A 20,445-nucleotide genomic window follows, 5' to 3' on the forward strand; every position below is an offset into this window, starting at 1 on the left:
AGTAATTCGAGGAAACTACCAGCTCCCCCCAGGAGGCCCCGACAGCCCGCGGGCAGCCTCGGCCGTACCAGTGGCCTCGCTGCCCCTGTCCTCCGGGTGCTTTGGCTCAGTGGGCAGCTCGTGCTGGAGGAGAGTCGGGCATTGATGTCTTTAACACTGCCTGATGAGCAGCATTGCTGCAGAAAGCCACCTGCCACACAGGAGCATAGAGTGTGCGGAGCTTGAGCCTCTGGGTATGAGGCAGGTTGTGAAATTCACCATCTGTCATCGCAGCACCTCTCTTTCTCTCGACCTTCTATTAATTTATTATGACCTGACAGGCATTGCAACCCATCCTGTGTTTTCCAATCATTTGGTTTTGGCCATCTGAGGGAAAACCCCACACCTCTCTTCAGATGCAAATACCAATAGAGAGCATTGCAGGTGGACGTACTACTGGAGATGGAGATACCGCTGGAGATGCAGATGCCACTGCAGATACCTTTGCAGATGGATGATCCATTCCTAATAGCATTGCAGATGCTGATGCCCTTGCAGGTGTCATTGCAGATCCCATTGCAGATACCACTTCACTCTCAAATACCATTGCATACACCACTGCAGGTGGCGTTACTGATGCCATTTCAGATGCTGACATCATAGCAGATGCAGATACCATGACTCGTGCAGATGCCGTGGCAGATAGCAGTGCAGATGCAGGGACCGGAGCAGATGCAGAGGATATTGCAGATGCTATTGCATTTCACACCCCCACGCATATACCATTACGGATGCAGGTGCCGTTGCAGATGTCATTCCAGGGGCAAATACGATTGCAGAGAGCGTTGCAGGTCAGCATAGATTGCAGATGGAGATCCCAGTGGAGATGCTGATGCCACTGCAGACGTAGACCAATTTGGAGATGCAGGTACCATTGCAGCTACCCCTGCAGATGCAGGTAGCAATGCTGATTCTGATGCACATACCATTCCTGATAATTATGCAGATGCAGACGCCAAAGCCAATACCAGTGCAGATGCAGATGCCGTTGCAGATACTGCTGCAGCTGCAGACGCCATTTCTGATGCAGATACTGCTGCAGCTGCACATACGACTGTAGAAACCACAGCAGAGGCCATTGCTGATGCAAAGTCAGGTGCAGACACAATAGGAGAGGCAGATGCCATTGCAGCTGCAGGTACCAATGAAGATGCAGAGGCCACTGCAGACACCCATAGCATTACAAATGCCATTGCAGATGCAGATGCCTTTGCAGCTGCAGATGGCATTGCAGATGCAGCTGCCGTTGCAGATAGCCTTGACAATGCCTTTTCAGCTACAGCCACAGACAGCAATACCGTGAGGAAGATCCCGATTCAATTGCAGATGCAACGGCAGATACAAGGGCAGATACAGACACGATAAACCTGCCATTACAGATACAAGTACAGCCACAGGCACCATTACACATGCAATTGCAGGTGCGCTCATAGATACAGGCAGAATTACACATACAATTACAGCCACAAGACCAGCCACAGACACGAGTGCACATTCCATTACACCTATAGATACAGACACAGACACCGATCTCGTTCCTGAGAGGGGAACCATTACAGAGAGAGGTGCCATTACACATACAGGTAGTGATGGACACACCACTGAAGGTACAGGGAGTACCTGCATCTGAACTGGGGGTCTGCCATGGCTTCAGCATCTTCAAGAGCAGCTCTAAAGGCAATTGCATCTGAAATTGTACTTGCATCTGCAAGGCCATCTGCAGTGGTATCTGCATCTGCAATGCCATCTCCAGTGGCATCAATGCCCGAATCTTCAACGGCATCTCCATCCGCAATGGTGCCTGTAACGGTACTTGCACCTGCAATGGTATCTTCATCTGAAGTGCTGTCTGACATGGCATCTGCATCTCCAGTGGTCCTTGCAGTGGTGTCTGCATCTTCAATGGCATCTCCATCAGCAACTGCACCTGAAATTGTATGTCTGAAATTGTCCCCCTCCAGGGCTGGGGGCAGCGTATGAATGACAGCTGGGGACGTCCCGGAGGGTGGCACCTGCCTGGGCCCTGTGTCTCCCACAGGAGTTCAGAGCTGGGCCAGGAGCCCTGTGCGGGGGGAACGGTGTGTTTTGGGGGCTTATCTCCTGGCACAGTGGGGTTTTTCCTGGCATGCTGAAATACCGGGTTAGAGCTGCCCACTGCTGCCACAACTTCTCCCAGCCTCAGCCCACCGGTGCGCCCCAAACCTCCACCAGGCCCGTGGGCACAGGCCCTTGCAGGCTGGGGCAGGGCATGTTTGTTATTTTAATGGCATGTCACGTGATTTTTGGCATCACGGCGTGCGAGCATCAGCCAAGCAAGAGCTGCCGTCCGTGGAAAGCTGCCCGGGAGTGACAGGCTTCATCAAAGCCAACCCGTCCTCTCCCCCACGGCCCCACCCTTGAACCCACCTCCCCTAAACGCATTTGTTCCCCGTGTGCTCCTGCAAGCATGGCCTGGCTTACATTGGGCAACTGTGCTTTTTAAAATGCTTTGGGGGGGGGTCCCATTCTGTTCCCTTCTCTGCGCTGAGGCTGCACCCTCGTGGGAGAGCTAACAGGGGCTGTGTGCTCCTCCCCACTTGCGTCATCATCCTGCAGACCACGCATGTCAGCTCTGCCAGCAGGACTTGGGTGGTGGAGAAATGCCAGGCAGCGTGTGAACGTTGCCCATCTCCACCAAGAAAAGCCCTCGGAAGTTCATCCCAACTGCTACACTATCAGAGCATGAAAAGAAACACCTGCTGCTGTGGTGCAGGGCTCTACCTTGCATGAGCTGCTGCGGTTGCAAATACTTTTTGCATTTTTGCCGGCAGCTCCCTCCCTCGGCATTCTTGGGGTGATCTGGGGTTATTTTGCTGCGGCAGTGAGGCAAAGCCGGGCTCTGGAGCTGAGTGCGGTGGGACCCGAGGAAGGGCGTCTTGACGGTTTGAAGGGCTTTGCATCGAGCCCTGTCCCCAGTGGTTGCTTTCAAGATGGAGGCACTGCAGCCCTTGTTGTCATGTCCCTGAGACCCCCAGGTCTGTCCTTGTCCCGGGGGGGCGTCAGTGCTGCTTTCTGCGTGGGACCATGTCCGTGATTCCTGCAGGGACCCGTCTGTCCTGGCTCCCCCACCAAAGGGCTCCTTCCCCTGGGGAAGGGGACAGGGGAGTCCCTCCTGCCATTGCCTGCCCCGCTGGCAGTGACACGGCCCTGGGGATGGCTTGGTTGCCCTTCGGGGCTCGCCGGCTCTGATCTGGGGCTCAGGGGGGCTTTTGCAGCTCTTGGGTGCCGTTTCCCGGTGCCCCCTGTGCTCCCCCCCACCTCCCAGGCAGGCACGGAGCGGTTCCAGAGAACTGGCTTTTAATGGAAAAAAAACAAGAGGAAAGGTCCCATCAAAACTACTATATTATGTTGCTATGGGCTCATCACTGCCATGGGTGATGTCACCGCCCAGGGTGGTGCCACCATCCATGGGGTCATTGATGCCTGATGGGATGTTACTGCCCAGGGGGCTGCTAATGTCCATGGGGACCTCCGTTCCTTGGGGGATGGCACTGCCCTGAGGTGCTCCCGCAGGGGGTGGTCGTGCTGGAGAGGCTGAGCTGTGTGATCTACCCGGCGACGTGGTGGCAGCTGCGGAGGGAGGGCAGCAGCAGTGGGGCGGCTGGGACCACCGCTCTGCGTGATGGTTGCAGGTCAGGATGAGCTACTGTTGGCCCTGGGGGGTGCTGGGGGCTTCCGAGGCTGGGGGGGTGGGACACCCACAGGGCAGTACCTGGTGGAGAAGCGCCGCCGTGGCCGAGCGCGAAGGTGGCCGGCAGAGGCAGGTCGGCGTTTCTCCCCTCCATGCAGATGACGTGGGGGTCAAAGCAGCCGCCGCACGGAGCCACCTGCAGACCTGCGTGGGAGAGCTGGTGACCTCCACTCCTTCCCCAGAGAGTGTCCCCAGGCTGCAGGGATTGGGGTCGGTCCCTACCTCGGAGGTAGAAGGTTTTGGGGAGGATGAATGGCTGAAGCAGCTGGGGGGGCGGGGGCAACGTGGTGGGAGCCACAGGGCTGGCAGCACCATGGTCCATTCCGTCTGTTGGATGCTAAGGACTCGGTGGGGCTGCCAGCTCTGGCCGCTTCCATTTGAGGGTCTCCCAGAAAGGAAGGTGCGGGCTCCCCGTGTTCCACCCCATCCCCAACAGCCTCCCCAGCTCCTCATGAGGAGGGAAAGGGTTGCTTTCCTCCAAAACAGAGGCATTTCACATCCTAGAGAAGGGAAAAAACACCCCCAAAAAAGCCCAACCACAATTGTTTTTGTAAGAATGATCCAAAAGGAAGCAGGAGGTACAGAGCATAACAGCCCTTTCAGGAGGAAGAGCTTCAGGGAGAGTTTTCTGCCCAAAAAGCACCAGAGCCCCTGGGAAGAAAACCGTTCATGACTGCAGCCTCTGAAGACCCTTTCTCCCCTCCTCCGTTCGTACTCGGGGGTTTACACCGAAGCCTTGAACATCCGGGGGAGCTACCAGGTACGGACTTTCCCCCAACATACACAATGCTCTTTGGGTAGTTACCTTAGAAGAGTCTGGGGCTGCTACCTGGGAATTCTCCTGTCTCCAGAAGAAGCCAAAATGCTCCCGGAGATGCCTGAGGGGAGTTCCAGGGAGCTACAGGGCATGGACCTGCCTCCAACATCGACACAACTCTTCAGGTAACTGCCTAGGAGTCATAGGCAGCTCCTACACTGGACTTCAGCCATCTCCAGGGAAGGACAAAACACACCCAAGCTGCCTGGGAGGAGTCCCAGCAAGGGACAGAGCATGGACATGCCTCCAACATGCACAAAATTCCTCGGGTGGCTTCCCTGGAGTGCTACCTGCAAAATTCAGCTGTCTCCAGGGGAGGCCAGAACATTCCTAAACTGCCTGGGAGGAGTCCGAAGGAGCTGTGGAGCATGGTCCTTCTCCCAACATGGATAAAACACCTTGGGTAGCTGCCTTGCAGGGGTCTAGGGCTGCTCCCCAGGGCTTCACCTGTCTCCAGAGGAGGCCAACACACCCCTGGGGATGCCTGTGAGAATTCCCACGGAGCTACTGGGCGTGGACTTTCCCCCAACACACACACTGCTGTCCCAGTAGTTACGTCAGAAGAGTTGGGGGCCGCTGCCAGGGAATTCCCCAGTCTCCAGAAGAAACCAAAATGCTTCTGGAGATGCCTGGGAGGAGTTCTGGGAACACTGAGGGGCACTGGGGAGACTGGAGAGCACGGGGGACACTGGGAGCACTGGGGAGTGCTGGGGGGCACTGGGGAGAGTGAGGGGCACTGGGAGCGCTGGGGAGACTGGGGAGCACTGAGGGGCAATGGGGGGACTGAGGAGCACAGGGGAGCCGCGAGGGGCACTGGGAGCACTGGGGAGAGTGGGGTACACTGAGGGGTACTGGGAGCACTGGGGAGCAGTGGGGGGCACTGGGAGCAGGGGGGAAACTGGGGAACACTGGGGGCACTGGGGGCACTGGGAGCACCGGGAAGACTGGGGAGCACTGAGGGGCAGTGGGAGCACTGGGCACCCCATCATGTCTCCCAGTTGCCCCCCCAACTCCCTCTCTGGGTGGGGGCCTCTGGGGAGGTGTTGGGGGGGGTCCTCAGGTTTTCAGCCGCCCCCCATCAGAGAGGGTTTGATTGACAGCTGGCATTTATTGAGGGGCTGGGGGTGAGAAGCAGGGCAGGGGGTGCTGGGTGCTGGGGGGCTGGTGGGTGCTGGGGGCATCCAGGTGCTGGGTGGTGGGTGTGCTGGGTGCGCAGGTGATGAGTGCTGGGGGTGGCCAGGTGTGGGGTTCTGGGGGTGTGGGGGCACTCGGAGATGCTGTTCTCGGTCTTCAGGGGGTTCATGTAGTTGTATCTCAGCTTGGCCCAGTGGTTCCTCTCCTCGATGCAGTCCTGGATCTCCTCCAGCTGCCCTTGGAAGGCCCTGATGAGCCAGTGGGGTTCCACCTCTGTGAAGCGCTCCTCCAGGTACTGTCCCAGGAGTATCTGGGAGACAGGGATGGGGACCCATCAGGTTCAAGCACTTGACTGAGGTGTCTCAAGCCATCTGGGGGTCTCTGGCCCCGTGGTAGCTGTAGAGCGATGGTGGCCACCACCCTGGGCTTGGGGATACCCAAGGTGGTGATGTGCACCCATGCCCTTGTGGGGCATCTCCTGGGATTCCTCAGCCCCACAGAGCCACCGTTTTGGGGAGGGCATGGTGATGGTGGGGCCAGACTCACCACGTCACTGAGGCATGAGCTGAGGAGGATGAGGGCCACCAGGATGTTGGCGGTGGTGTCCACCTCAGGGACGGTGGTGAGGAAGTGTTGGAGGAAGGCCTTGCCCTTCTCTGCTGGTGGCGGGTGGCGCATGGAGGACGGGGCGTTGGGGAGGAAGGCGCCCAGGTCACACTGCAGGGTGAGAGGCCACTGTCAGCAGAGGACATCCCTCTGGCATGGGGACAGGTGGGATGGGGACATTCTCATGCGGTGGGCTGGGGACATCCCTCTGGCATGGAGGGGGGAATGGATGGGGACATACTTCTGGCATGGAGCTTCTCCTGAGCTGGGGTGGGGATGTCCCTCCAGGATGGATGGGGACATCCCTCAAGCACGAAGAGAGGTGGGAACACGGACACCTCCCCTGGCTCAGGATGGGGACATCCCTCCTGCGCACAGAGGGGAACATCTCTCCAGCATGGGACGGGGACAGTTGGGGACATCTTTTGGGTGCAGAGGGGTCAGAGGTCCCCTGTCCCACCTGCCCATTGTTGATGGCTGCGTGCTGTGCCGAGCAGGTGAACACCGCCATGGTGAGGAACTTGCTGAGCTCCGCCACCGTCCGCAGTGAGGAGGGGATACCTGGGGTTGGGTGGGGGGACAGCAAAGAGCATCAGGGACCTGTCCTTGTCCCCCCACCACCCCTGGGGACACCCCATGGGACCCATGGGTGTGGGGATGCAGTACCCGAGGAGGTCCTGCCCAGGGAGATGAAGCTACCATGGGGTGAGGTGACCATGAGGTCATGGAGCACCCATGGGACCACCACCAGCTGCCACCTAATCCCTTGTCCCATCTCTCAATGGCTTCCCAGAGGCTCATTGCGTCATCCCGGTAGTGGTAGCTGGGGAGGTGCACCACGCCGCGGTGCCACATGTCATCAGGGAGGCAGAGGGAGGTGTAGGTGGCCTTCTCCAAGCCTTGCTGGATGATCAGCAGCATCCCCTCGCAGTTAACCCCCGAGGCCTGGTGGGGAGGGGTCACCCATGGGTGCTCAGGGCAGAAGGTGCCTTTCCCCCCGCTCCAACCCCCGGCTGCCCCATGGCTCCTCGGTGCTCCCAGTATATGCCACTGTCCCCAGTGCTCCCCAGCCCCCTCGCCCCATGCTCTCTAGTGTCTCCCAGGGCCCTCTGTGCTCCCCAGTGTCCCCCAGTGCTCCCAGTATAACCCAGTGGTCCCAAGTGCTTCCAGGGCACGAGTACTCCAAGTACTCCCCCCAGTGCCCCCAGTATGCCCCCCTAAGTGCTCCCATTAACCCCCCAGCCCCCCCAATTCATGCTTGCTAGTGCCCCCAGTGCCTCCCCAGTATTCCCAGTATACCCCACTGTCCCCAGTGCTCCCCAGCCCTCTGTCCCTCCATGTTCTCTAGTGTCCCCCAGGGCCTTCTGTGCTCCCCCAGTGCCCCCCAGCACTCCCAGTACATCCCAGTGCTCCCAGTGCTTACCTTGTCAATGATGCCACCAGGGTTGATGAGGATGCTCTGGGCCAACGTGTTGAAGTGGAAGTGGGGGACGAGGAGCTGGTGGTGGAAACCAGGAGGTTGGAGACGATTGGGGACCTCCTAAGGAGCTGGGGTGGTGTCGGAGTTTCCCTTTGTTCAGTGTCGACGACGGAGCGGGAGTTGCGATTCCGGAGTAATGACAGATCTCAATATGAGTATGGTCATTCTCCTTTATTTACACTTATAACAGGGCTTATATAGTTAACTACTATGGACACGCGCTACCTGCCGCTTGCAGATAGGTTACAGCCTTGTGTTCACGCGCATCTATGCTCTAGCAGATTGGCCCGTTCTTTCTGATCATGCGAAATGCCTTCATGGTCTTTATCTCGTTTTTCTCCTTTCAACTGCACATTCCTTTCTCCGTTATTTACTGCTTAAGTGCCTTGTCATGCCAGGTGGTGCAGTGTTTGCTCATTAAAATCAAACTCAGGAATGTCCGTTAGTGAGACTCCCATTCCCACATCTCCCCCTTTTTGTTTTACTAGAAACACTGCTGAAACCGATCTTTCAATCATTTTTCGTATACATTGCAACAAACAGGGTACACAAAACAAAAATGCATATAAATACTATTACACATATCCCTCTTAGCTTGGCTAGTCCTTTTAACCAGCCACGAGGAGGAGCTGTCTGATACCCGCAAGTCTGCAAACGCAGCAGCCAGGGGGTCTTTCTCCCCGGTCACTCCCCCATCATTCATCAGAACGGATGGGGTGGCTGGGCACGCTCTTCATAACAACCTATAATTGGTTAATCACAGCTGTCCACGCACTCACAACACCTTCGGACACGCTCTTCATAACAACCTGTAATTGGTTAATCACAGCTGTCCACGCGTTCACAACACCCTTCTCATCGGTAGCTGCCGGCTGGTCCCGCCGATCTCTGCCTCCTCCTTATCCCGGGTGTTGTTCCGCTGTTGTTGTTCATCACGTAGTGAGGCTCCTTCTTCTGCTCAGGGAAGGATGGTCAAGGTCACCAGCCGTCTTTGTCAGCATATCCCTGCTACTGTTAAAAACATGGGTTGCTCATGGATACTAGATCGTGCCCCTGCTGTACCAGCCACTCCTCCACAATTCCCCCTTCTTGTTTTTGAGCAACCCAGACTTGATTAACAATTTTCATAATTGCTTTCTTCACACAGCTAAAAATTATACAAGAGCATATACTTATTACTAATATAACAATTAAAATGCGTAAGCTTTCTTTTATTAAACTTATTATCCAAGATGGCAGTTCCCCAAATATATTCTTAAGCCAGGTATCGAATAACCCGTGATCTTGTTGAATATTCTTGGTGTGGTCCTTTAACCATTGTAGCTGTTTGTGGATTGACTCCCCATGGTCAGACAGATTCATACAACACATCCCTTCAAAATCCTCACACCCATGTCCTTGTGCTAGTAACAGAAAGTCAATAGCAGCTCTATTCTGTAAAATCGCATGATGGAAGGTATCCTGATCTGCAAGTAATTTTTCAATAAGCTCTGTTGTCACATCAGCCTGCTTTTTAGCCCAACAAGCTAATTTCCCTACCTCATTTAGGGCCCTCGCAGCTGCAGCGCCTGGTACAAATAGTGAAAGGAAGACCTTTTCGGTGTCGCTAGGCAGAATTACGTCATCACGACAGTCTGGGGAAAGACCCGTGGCGGCTCTTTTTCGTCTTTGTTGTTGCCCTTTTCTTGTTATGGTTTTCCACCAATTTTGTCCCGGAGCCAGCAGGGTCAATTTTCCTAAGTAGCATGGCCCTCCTACAGCATTTGCTGGGATACCCTGCCAGGCCCTGTCCCCACATATTAAAAATACCTGTGGGGGCAACGCCTTTGGGGTACCATTGTTCCAGATCCCTATTCCTCCCTTTGTTTCCGCTCCAGCCGCTCCTAAAGCATAGCTATTACCACTGTCATTGGTACCACAAAAATCGCCCGCATCCTGATACTTGTAGTAAGATGCGTGAGAGGTGACATTAGTCCACCCTGTCCAATTTCTTGCCTGGTAGAAGTGGATACCCGTCTGTAGGGGTCCCCCAAATATAAAACATGTCTGAGTCCAATTTTTAGATGTATTTCCAACTCGCATCGACCCTAATAGTTCCAACTCCTGGGGATTCCAGGGTAGCGAGTGATTTAATCCTTTTATCAAGTTAGCACTACAGTTGCTAGTTGCAGTCACATTAGTACAACTGCCAGTACTGAACCTGGCAAAGTCACCTTCCTTATATCCAGGCATACCTAACAAACAAGTCCTAAACGGCTCAGTTGCTGAGGCGAGGGAAAGGCAAAACGCGGGCTGTCCTGTTTTATTTGCCCAGGTTACCCACATATTTTCCCTTGGGTTAATGCGATGTATAGTTGCCGACCCTGGGATTATTAAGATTAGCCCAATTACGATCACATCTGCCTGGCTCAACATTTTCTCTTCTAGGCGAATTGCCTTTTTTTTTTTTTTTTTGTTGGTTTGGGTTTTTTTGGTTTTTTTTTTTTGTTTTTTTGTTTTTTGGTTTTTTTTGTGGTTTTTTTTTTGTTTGTTTGTTTTTGTTTTTTTTTTTTTTTATACAAACAATAATCAATTTGGCAGTTTCGTGAACTGTATTTCGTGTCCAGTGGTTATTAATATTCTATACAGCACTATTTCTTTCAGATAGCAAGTTTCAGATCACCTTTGTGCGCGCGTGCACCGGGCCCACCACTTCTTATCACAATGGTAACACTGACACAATACTCACGGTACACACCGTAGGCACTCTTTGTTTTTGGTTTTTGTTGGTTTTTTTTTTTTTTTTTTTTTTTTTTTTCCCCACGTATCGCCCCCCACAAGCAATCGACAAAATGACTATACGCTTCAGTGGCACCTTGCTGTACAGAACTAAAAGATGGAGTGGACGAACCGGGTAAGGCTAAAAAGGTGTCTAGCGCCAGTTTGGCAGACAACTGCAACAAAGCAATAGGAAAAACCAACTGAGCATTAATATCATTAAACCTTCCCGTCCCCGTTATCATTTCCGCGGTAATCCCATAGAGGGGATCCCCCTGCGTTTGATGCTGTGCCGCAGCACTTGCCGCCCGCCGTGACCATTCCGACCCCCACAACAAATACTGCGTAGGTGACAATAAAAGCCTCATAAGGTTTTGGCAGTCAGCAGGGCACATCAGGTCAGCCGAAAAAATCCAGATTACAATTTGACGTGAAGCTTCTGATTTTATCCCATACTGGGACACAGTGTTTTTTGCTTGTTGTAGGATTTTCCAATCGTGAGGTGCCCACTTATTGCCGTTATTCTCTTGCAGCACAGGAAAAGCACTCGCCCCCAAGCTGGATACCGCTTGCCACTGCCCGTCCAGCATAGCGTCTCTAGCCACTTCGCTCCAGCGTCTGGGCTGAACCGTCGCTGGTGGTCCAGAGAGGCAAGGGGGTAGGGATTCCCCTGATGCCCCGGACAGGTGCTCCATCCCTCCCCTCTGGGCTGTAATTGTTAAGTCCTGTAACTGTTGCACTACCTTCTTCAGGAGCTCATTAGTCTCAGCCATACTCTGTTCTTTGCTGTCACCCTGTGGTGGAGTAGACGCACCTGAAGAGACTCCTAGAGGCGGGGCTGTTGGCCACGGAGGGGTTAACGGAACCAGCCGCTCCTCCTCTCCGGGTCGTCGCTCTTCCGCCACCGTCTCAGGTGAAAGAGGGGCCCCGTTACCGCTAGTTTCTGCATCTTTGCAGTCCGTAAGCGGAGGGTACGTTTCAAGCAGTTCAGAAGTGCCATCACCCCCCAGAACACTATACTTGGCTTCCAAGGCAGTTCGTTTGGGGGTACCCGACATACCTCGGACTGCAGACGGCCCAAAGAACCGAAACAGTCCAGATGTTGTATTCTTCGGTCTATCAGGCAAGGGTTCTGGGGCTAGCATTTGAGCGGCTGCACAAGCCACCTTTCTTTCAGCTTTCATGGCTTTTAAAGTCTCTGACACAGACCTCCATAGTTCCCGCACTGTTTTAATCTCCTTCTTTGACTTTTCATCCCCCGTGATAGTCTGCTCCCACATAGTATTGCCAAGCTCTCGCCACTCAAGGTCAGAAAAAATAGTTTGACTGTCCTTAAAATGTCCCCAACGTTGTCCTAATTTAATCAATGTACATAATTGTTTTACCGTTGTCTCGATCCCTCTCTTGGAGAGGATGCTTATGAGCAACACAGCTGCCGCCTCTGTTTCCATGATAGCGGTCGCTCACTGGGAGGCAGTTGGCCAGACTGCTCCGTTATCTTATCCCCCTCCGATCATCGGGATAGTACAACTCCCAGCCGCTTTTCTCCCGCTCCCCTTCTCTCGCTGCTCTTACCGCAGTCTCGAAGATATGCGCCGAACCATCCTCTGCTACCAGATGTCGGAGTTTCCCTTTGTTCAGTGTCGACGACGGAGCGGGAGTTGCGATTCCGGAGTAATGACAGATCTCAATATGAGTATGGTCATTCTCCTTTATTTACACTTATAACAGGGCTTATATAGTTAACTACTATGGACACGCGCTACCTGCCGCTTGCAGATAGGTTACAGCCTTGTGTTCACGCGCATCTATGCTCTAGCAGATTGGCCCGTTCTTTCTGATCATGCGAAATGCCTTCATGGTCTTTATCTTGTTTTTCTCCTTTCAACTGCACATTCCTTTCTCCGTTATTTACTGCTTAAGTGCCTTGTCATGCCAGGTGGTGCAGTGTTTGCTCATTAAAATCAAACTCAGGAACGTCCGTTAGTGAGACTCCCATTCCCACAGGGTGGGTGTTGGGGGGGGGGGGGCACTGCGGTCAGATGAGGGGGGGAGGATGAGGGCCACCAGGATGTTGGTGGTGGTGTCCACCTCAGGGATGGTGGTGAGGAAGTGTTGGAGGAAGGCCTTGCCCTTCTCTGCCGGTGGCGGGTGGCGCATGGAGGACGGGGCGTTGGGGAGGAAGGCGCCCAGGTCACACTGCAGGGTGAGAGGCCACTGTCAGCAGAGGACACCCCTCTGGAATGGGGATGGGTTAGATGGGGACGTTCTCCTGAGGTGGGGGACATCCCTCTGGCATGGGGACAGGTGGGATGGGGACATTCTCATGCGGTGGGCTGGGGACATCCCTCTGGCATGGAGGGGGGAATGGATGGGGACATACTTCTGGCATGGAGCTTCTCCTGAGCTGGGGTGGGGATGTCCCTCCAGGATGGATGGGGACATCCCTCAAGCACGAAGAGAGGTGGGAACACGGACACCTCCCCTGGCTCAGGATGGGGACATCCCTCCTGCGCACAGAGAGGAACATCTCTCCAGCGTGGAACGGGGACAGTTGGGGACATCTTTTGGGTGCAGAGGGGTCAGAGGTCCCCTGTCCCACCTGCCCATTGTTGACGGCTGCGTGCTGTGCCGAGCAGGTGAACACCGCCATGGTGAGGAACTTGCTGAGCTCCGCCACCGTCCGCAGTGAGGAGGGGATACCTGGGGTTGGGTGGGGGGACAGCAAAGAGCATCAGGGACCTGTCCTTGTCCCCCCACCACCCCTGGGGACACCCCATGGGACCCATGGGTGTGGGGATGCAGTACCCGAGGAGGTGTACTACTAGGAGATGAAGCTACCATGGGGTGAGGTGACCATGAGGTCATGGAGCACCCATGGGACCACCACCAGCTGCCACCTAATCCCTTGTCCCATCTCTCGATGGCTTCCCAGAGGCTCATTGCGTCATCCCAGTAGCTGGGGAGGTGCGCCACGCCGCAGTGCCACATGTCATCAGGGAGGCAGAGGGAGGTGTAGGTGGCCTTCTCCAAGCCTTGCTGGATGATCAGCAGCATCCCCTCACAGGTAACCCCCGAGCCCTGGTGGGGAGGGGTCACCCATGGGTGCTCAGGGCAGAAGGTGCCTTTCCCCCCCTCCAACCCCCGGCTGCCCCATGGCTCCTCGGTGCTCCCAGTATATGCCACTGTCCTCAGTGCTCCCCAGCCCCCTCGCCCCATGCTCTCTAGTGTCCCCCAGGGCCCTCTGTGCTCCCCAGTGTCCCCCAGTGCTCCCAGTATAACCCAGTGGTCCCGAGTGCTTCCAGGGCACGAGTACTCCAAGTACTCCCCCCAGTGCCCCCAGTATGCCCCCCTAAGTGCTCCCATTAACCCCCCAGCCCCCCCAATTAGAATCATAGAATCATAGAATCATTGAGGTTGGAAAAGACCTCTAAGATCATCAAGTCCAACCGTCGACCCAACACCACCACCCACTAAACCATGTCCCTAAGTGCCTCATCTACTCATCTTTTAAATACCTCCAGGGATGGGGACTCAACCACTTCCCTGGGCAGCCTGTTCCAATGTTTAACCACTCTTTCAGTAAAGAAATTTTTCCTCACATCCAATCTAAGCGGATGTCTGCTGGAAATACAACACGGCAGAGAGGAAGCAGTCTAGGAGGTTCCTGGAGTGTGTGGAAGACAACTTCCTGACACAGCTGCTAAGTGAGCCTACCAGGGGAGGTGCCTCGCTTGACCTGCTGTTTACAAACAGAGAAGGACTGGTGGGAGATGTGGTGGTTGGAGGCCGTCTTGGGCTTAGCGACCATGAAATGGTGGAATTCTCAATTCTTGGTGAAGTAAGGAGGGGGGGGCGGCAAAACCGCAACCATGGACTTCCGGAGGGCAGACTTTGGCCTGTTCAGGACGTTGGTTGAGAGAGTCCCTTGAGAGACGGTCCTGAAGGGCAAAGCTCATGCCTTGTGAGTGCCCTCAAGATGAACCGCTCCATAATCTTCCCCGGCACTGAGGTCAGGTTGACAGGCCTGTAGTTCCCCGGATCCTCCTTCCGGCCCTGTCCAGGTCCCTCTGCAGAGCCTTCCTACCCTCGAGCAGATCAACACTCCCACCCAACTTGGTGTCGTCTGCAAACTTACTGAGGGTGCACTCAATCCCCTCGTCCAGATCATCGATAAAGATATTGAACAAGACCGGCCCCAGTACTGAGCCCTGGGGAACACCGCTCGTGACCGGCCGCCAACTGGATTGAACTCCATTCACCACAACTCTCTGGGCCCGGCCGTCCAGCCAGTTTTTGACCCAGCGCAGAGTACACCTGTCTAAGCCGTGAGCCGCCAGCTTCTCGAGGAGAATGCTGTGGGAGACGGTGTCAAAGGCCTTGCTGAAGTCCAGGTAGACCACATCCACAGCCTTTCCCTCATCCACTAGGCGGGTCACCTGGTCATAGAAGGAGATCAGGTTGGTCAAGCAGGACCTGCCTCTCATGAATCCGTGCTGGCTAGGCCGGATCCCCTGGTTGTCCCGTTCATGCCTTGTGAGCGCCCTCAAGATGAACCGCTCCATAATCTTCCCCGGCACCGAGGTCAGGCTGACAGGCCTGTAGTACCCCGGATCCTCCTTCCGGCCCTTCTTGTAGATGGGCGTCACATTGGCAAGCCTCCAGTCGTCCGGGACCTCCCCCGTTAACCAGGACTGCTGATAAATGATGGAGAGTGGCTTGGCGAGCACCTCCGCCAGCTCCCTCAGCACTCTCGGGTGGATCCCATCCGGCCCCATAGACTTGTGAGCATCTAGGTGGCGTAGCAGGTCATTGACTGCTTCCTCTTGGATTACGGGGAGTTCATCCTGCTCGCCGTCCCTGTCTTCCAGCTCGGGGGGTCGAGTACCCTGAGGATAACTGGTCTGCCTGTTAAAGACTGAGGTAAAGAAGGCATTGAGTACCTCAGCCTTTTCCTCATCCTCAGTGACAATGTTCCCCCCTGCATCCAATAAAGGATGGAGATTTTCCTTGGCTCTCTTCTTGTCATTAATATATTTGTAAAAACTTTTTTTGTTGTCTTGTCATTCAATCCATGTCAAGTCAATTCATGCTTGCTAGTGCCCCCAGTGCCTCCCCAGTATTCCCAGTATACGCCTCTGTCCCCAGTGCTCCCCAGCCCTCCGTCCCTCCATGTTCTCTAGTGTCCCCCAGGGCCTTCTGTGCTCCCCCAGTGTCCCCCAGCACTCCCAGTACATCCCAGTGCTCCCAGTAGACCCCAGTGCTCACCTTGTCGATGACGCCACCAGGGTTGATGAGGATGCTCTGGGCCAACGTGTTGAAGTGCAAGTTGGGGACGAGGAGCTGGTGGTGGAAACCAGGAGGTTGGAGACGACTGGGGACCTCCTAAGGAGCTGGGGTGGGTGTATGGGGGGGGGCACTGCGGTCAGATGGGGGCGGGGGGCACTGGGTGGTGCTGAGGTGGGACCTTACCTTGAAGAGGGGGTGACAGGTGGGCAGTTGGCATAGGGTGGCGATGGCGAAGACCTCCCCAAAGAGGTGGGTCCTCAAGGGGTGGGTGAGGAGCTGGTGGCTGTAGAAGTCGGCGTTGCGCCAGGTCTTGGCCAACAGCCAGTCCCACTTGGCATTGCTTTGTAAGAAGATGGGGCTGGTGGGTCCCGGTGTTTGGCTGAGCTGTGGGACGCAAACCACGTGGTGGGACCATCTCCTCTCCACCACCACGGTGGGGTTGTCCACTGGTTTGGGGTGGGACGTCCCTTCCTGGATGGCGATGGCACGTAGGAGCCCGTCGGCACCCTGGTGCAGCAGGCAGAGCAGGGTGGCGATGTGCTGCCAGCGCCTGTGGATGGTGCTGGCCGCAATGCCTTCCAGCACCTCATAGTCCAACGATGAAGATCTGACCCTCTTGCATCTCCTTGCCCAGGTTGGTGCCACCACCCAAAGAACCGGCCACCATCTCCAGCGTCACCAGGAATTAGGCCGGCAGCATCACGCAGTGCTGAATGGTGATGGGGTTGTTGCCATTGAAGAACTGGTAACTGAAGAAGTCATCTTCTCGCCAGTGCCTGGCCGCGTAGTCGGGGACTGAGGGGGTGGCTGGACATCAGCGCTGAACTGCCCACCCTCCATGTCAAGCCAGGGACTTCCTGGGAAGCCCTGGGTGGCGGGGGAAGACGCACAAGGCACCCACCAATCTCCCTGCCCCGCGTCCAGGAGAAAATGCTGCACATCTCATCCAGGCTCTTCCAGAAGGTGGGTCTCAAGAGGAACCCTGCCAGAAGGTGGAAGGCCCCTCTACGGGACAGAGGTGGACCTCAGCAACCACCATTCCTTCCCTGGTCCCCCACCACCAGCCTCCCGGGACAGGGTGGCACTGGCGATGCTCCTCACTCCCATCATCCAGGTCCTCCCCAACCTTGGGGTATTGCTTACTGGAAGATGAGGACACCGGTGAAGTTGGTGGCCCTCACGCAGGAGAACTGAGCATTGGAGTCCAGCTCGAGGATGGAGCCCACATTGAGGCAACGGGGCCAGCCCTTGGTGAAGCTCTTCCACCTGCGGGTGGGACAGGGGGACATACATCAGCGTCACTGCTGGCCAGGCCACCCTGGCCATGGTGGACCTCCATCCTTATGTCCCTGCTCTCACTGGTAAGCCTCCTGCCGTGCCTTCAGCTCCTGCTGCCGATGCTCCTTGAGGATCTCCAGCTCATCATCCACCAGCTTTTTCCCTGGAAAGGAGGAGAGAGGAGTCAAGGTCGGACCCCTGGCTAGCAGAGGAGGGTGGGGGTGGGATGAGTCCTACCCGAGCTCTCCCGGACCTCCACTGTGGTAACCCCCTCCAGCCACTGGTAGCAGGGGAAGCGGTAGAGGGTGCCGTCAGGGCCCATCACGCGGATGTCCCTGAAGAACCAGGCATCCTCCAAGAAGAGCCGCCGCTTGTGCAGGCGGATGAGGACAATGCGACCCAAGTCCTGCTCGCAGCGCATGGTCATGTCCTTCTCCTGGTGGGGGGTGGGCGGGAAATGGCTTGGGGTGGGAGGGCAGCTGCCCTGGCATGGCACTGGGGGATACGGGCATTCCCCACCAGTGGAGTGGGGCTTCAGGGCATCCCCCAAAGATCCTCTTCCTCCATCCCCCCAGGACCCCTTTCCACCATCCCCCAGGACCCCTCCTCCATCATCCCCGCAAGATCCTTTTCCTACATCCCCCCCCCAAGACCACTTCCCACCATCCCCCCAGGATCCTTTTCCTCCACCCCACACCCCCCAAGACCACTTTCTTTCATCCCCCCCAAAGATCCTTTTCCTCCATCCCCCCCCACCCCCACCCCCTCGCTCCATCCCCCAGGATCCTTCCCTCCATGTCCCCAGGACCCCTTTCCTCTATTCTCCCCCCCACCAAACCCTTTTCCTCCATCCCTCCCCAAGAACACTTTCCTCCATCCCCCCATGAGCCCTTCCTTCATCCCCCCAGGACCACTTCCCACCATCCCCCCAAACCTTGGTGAAGACCCATCCCTTTTCTTACCCTCTCCAGTAAAACCCATGCCGGGGCCCCCGGCATGACCATGCCTCCACTCGTGTCCCCATCCCTGCGCTCACCGTCCCCGGCAGGAACCAGTAGTTGATGGTTGTCCGGCGCCTCTCACCACGGCTGCCCACCAAGGTGATGGAGATGGAGTTGTTGGTCCCACCTTCGAGGATGTCACCCGTTGCCACCTTCACCTTGTAGACGGCCATGGCGAGCTGCACAAGGACACGCCGCGACATTCAAGAGCTGCCTTTAAAAAGCGACCACCTGTAGGGGTGAGGGTTTTGGGGGTGGAAACCTGCCATCTTGGGTGGTTTGCATGCTGCAAGCCCCGTGGCCGTTGCACAAGCCGGGTGGCCAGTCCTTCCTTCTCAAGGGGAGGTTATCAGATGACCGTTATTGGCCGGCGACCAGCATATCGAATCTCAATGGATGTGGCCATGGAGACATTACCCAAGCGATGGCCCCGGGGGTGGCCATGGGCCCAAGGGAGGGGGCGTTTGCCATGGTCCAGGAGCTCCTCCTGCCTCCCCAGGGTCTCCTCCATCTCCTGCTGTGTCCCTGCCCGCGCTGCTGCCCGCACTTCACTGGCTGCTCAAGGCATGCTGTGGAGCAGCGGTTGTGGGGCAGGCAGGGCTTTCCCAAAGGAAGGTCGTGGAGCAACTAATACTGGTGTCACAGTTTAACCTCAGTCGGCAACTGAGCACCACACAACCACTCGCTCCCTCACCCCCCCGCGGTGGGATGGGGGAGAGAATTGGAAGAGTAGAAGTGAGAAAAACCCGGGGGGGTTGACATAAAAACAGTTTAATAATTGAAATAAAATGATAATATACAAAGCAAGTGATGCACAATGCAAGTGCTCACCACCCGCCGACCGATGCCCAGCCAGTCCCTGAGCAGCGGCCCCCCCGGCCAGCTTTCCCCCAGTTTATGTACTGAGCAAAACGTCATATGGTATGGAGTAGCCCTTTGGCCAGTTGGGGTCAGCTGTCCTGGCTGTGCCCCCTCCCAGCTTCTTGTGCACCTCCAGCCTTCTCAGTCCGCAGAGCATGGGAAGCTGAAAAGTCCTTGACTAGTGTAAGTACTACTTAGCAACAACTGAAACATCGGTGCGTTATCTACATTGTTCTCATCCTAAATCCAAAGCACAGCACTGTACCAGCTACTGGGAAGGAAATTAACTCTATCCCTGCCAAACCCAGGACACCTAGGCACACAGGGGACAACAGGGCTGTGCTTCTCATAGACACGTCATGGGAGGAGAGTGTTCCTGCTGCTGGCAGGTGCCAAAGGGGTGTAGGTCAGTGGAAGAGGACCCACTTTGCACGTGGGAGGTCCTGGCTTCCATCTCCAGGGCTGCTTTTGCTCTTACTCCCCAGCCTCAAGTGGGTGAGTGCTGGAGCTGGGGCACTGCTCCTCTCCAGGTGCTGTGGGCCTGCCCTGACCTCCCAGGGCCTGGCTGAGGAGTGAGGAGGGCTGTGTGCACTGCCTCTGCTGAGCCCCCTCCTGGAGGAGAGGCAGGCAGCTGTGCTGGACCTGAGCTCAGGTCACTACCCTGCACCACAGATCCACCCCACACACCAACCAGGGGCCCTGCTTGGAGGCAAGGGGTGGCCCTCAGGGAGGGGATAGACATCAGCAGCAGACTGGGTGCTGGCAATCCTTCCTGGCTGCACTGAGAGAGGTGGTGTGAGGGTGCTGGTCCAGCCCAGGTGTCCTTTGGGACCAGGGCCACACTGCCCTGGTGGCTCTCCAGGGGTAAGGCTGTGAGATTGTCCTGTCTCCAGGTGGAGATCCCATACCACGTGGGAAGTACCTGTCTGTGCCAACGGGTAGGGATGTCCGAGCTGGAGGAGCGACACTCCTTACCCTGACCCTGTCTCCCGGTCCTATTCCCTCTGCCATCACCACTGGCTTGAGCAGAGCCTCAGCTCAGGGAACCCGGAGCTGCTGAGGTCAGGCATAGCTCTGCAGAGGTGGAACTGGTGGGGCCGGCACCCACCTCTTGTTCCTGGGGGGGTTGGTGGCTCTGTCCACCCCATGTCAGTGGGAACAGGGAAGCACAGGCCTGTCCACAGCTGTGCAGAGGTGGGGAGGGCAAGGAGATGGTGCCTCGGCTGCTCCTCTGACAAAAACCTCTGCAACCAAAACGGGGTGTGAGACCCAATGTTTCACTGCAGGGTGCCCAGCCCCTGGGAACAGTGAGCCCAGATTCAGAGAAATAAGGTATAAAAGTGAAGCAAAGAAGAAGGGGGGTTGTGGGGATATCTTCTGAACACAGGACGGTGGGCGCCAGTATGGACACTGACCTGCAGATTCAAGCCACCCCAGGCAGGGACAGGGGAGA

General features: G+C 56.1%; 1 protein-coding gene and 1 pseudogene across 1 annotated transcript in view; both read right to left on the reverse strand.

The window, feature by feature from the left end:
• Positions 1 to 20,445, reverse strand: part of LOC143171637 (scavenger receptor cysteine-rich type 1 protein M130-like) — an 82,603-nt gene that overhangs the window by 50,495 nt on the left and 11,663 nt on the right.
• LOC143171616 (polyunsaturated fatty acid lipoxygenase ALOX15B-like) lies at positions 151 to 18,304 on the reverse strand (annotated as a pseudogene).

This window comes from Aptenodytes patagonicus, chromosome 29 (assembly GCF_965638725.1).
Source record: "Aptenodytes patagonicus chromosome 29, bAptPat1.pri.cur, whole genome shotgun sequence".
NCBI classification, from domain to species: Eukaryota; Metazoa; Chordata; class Aves; order Sphenisciformes; family Spheniscidae; genus Aptenodytes; species Aptenodytes patagonicus.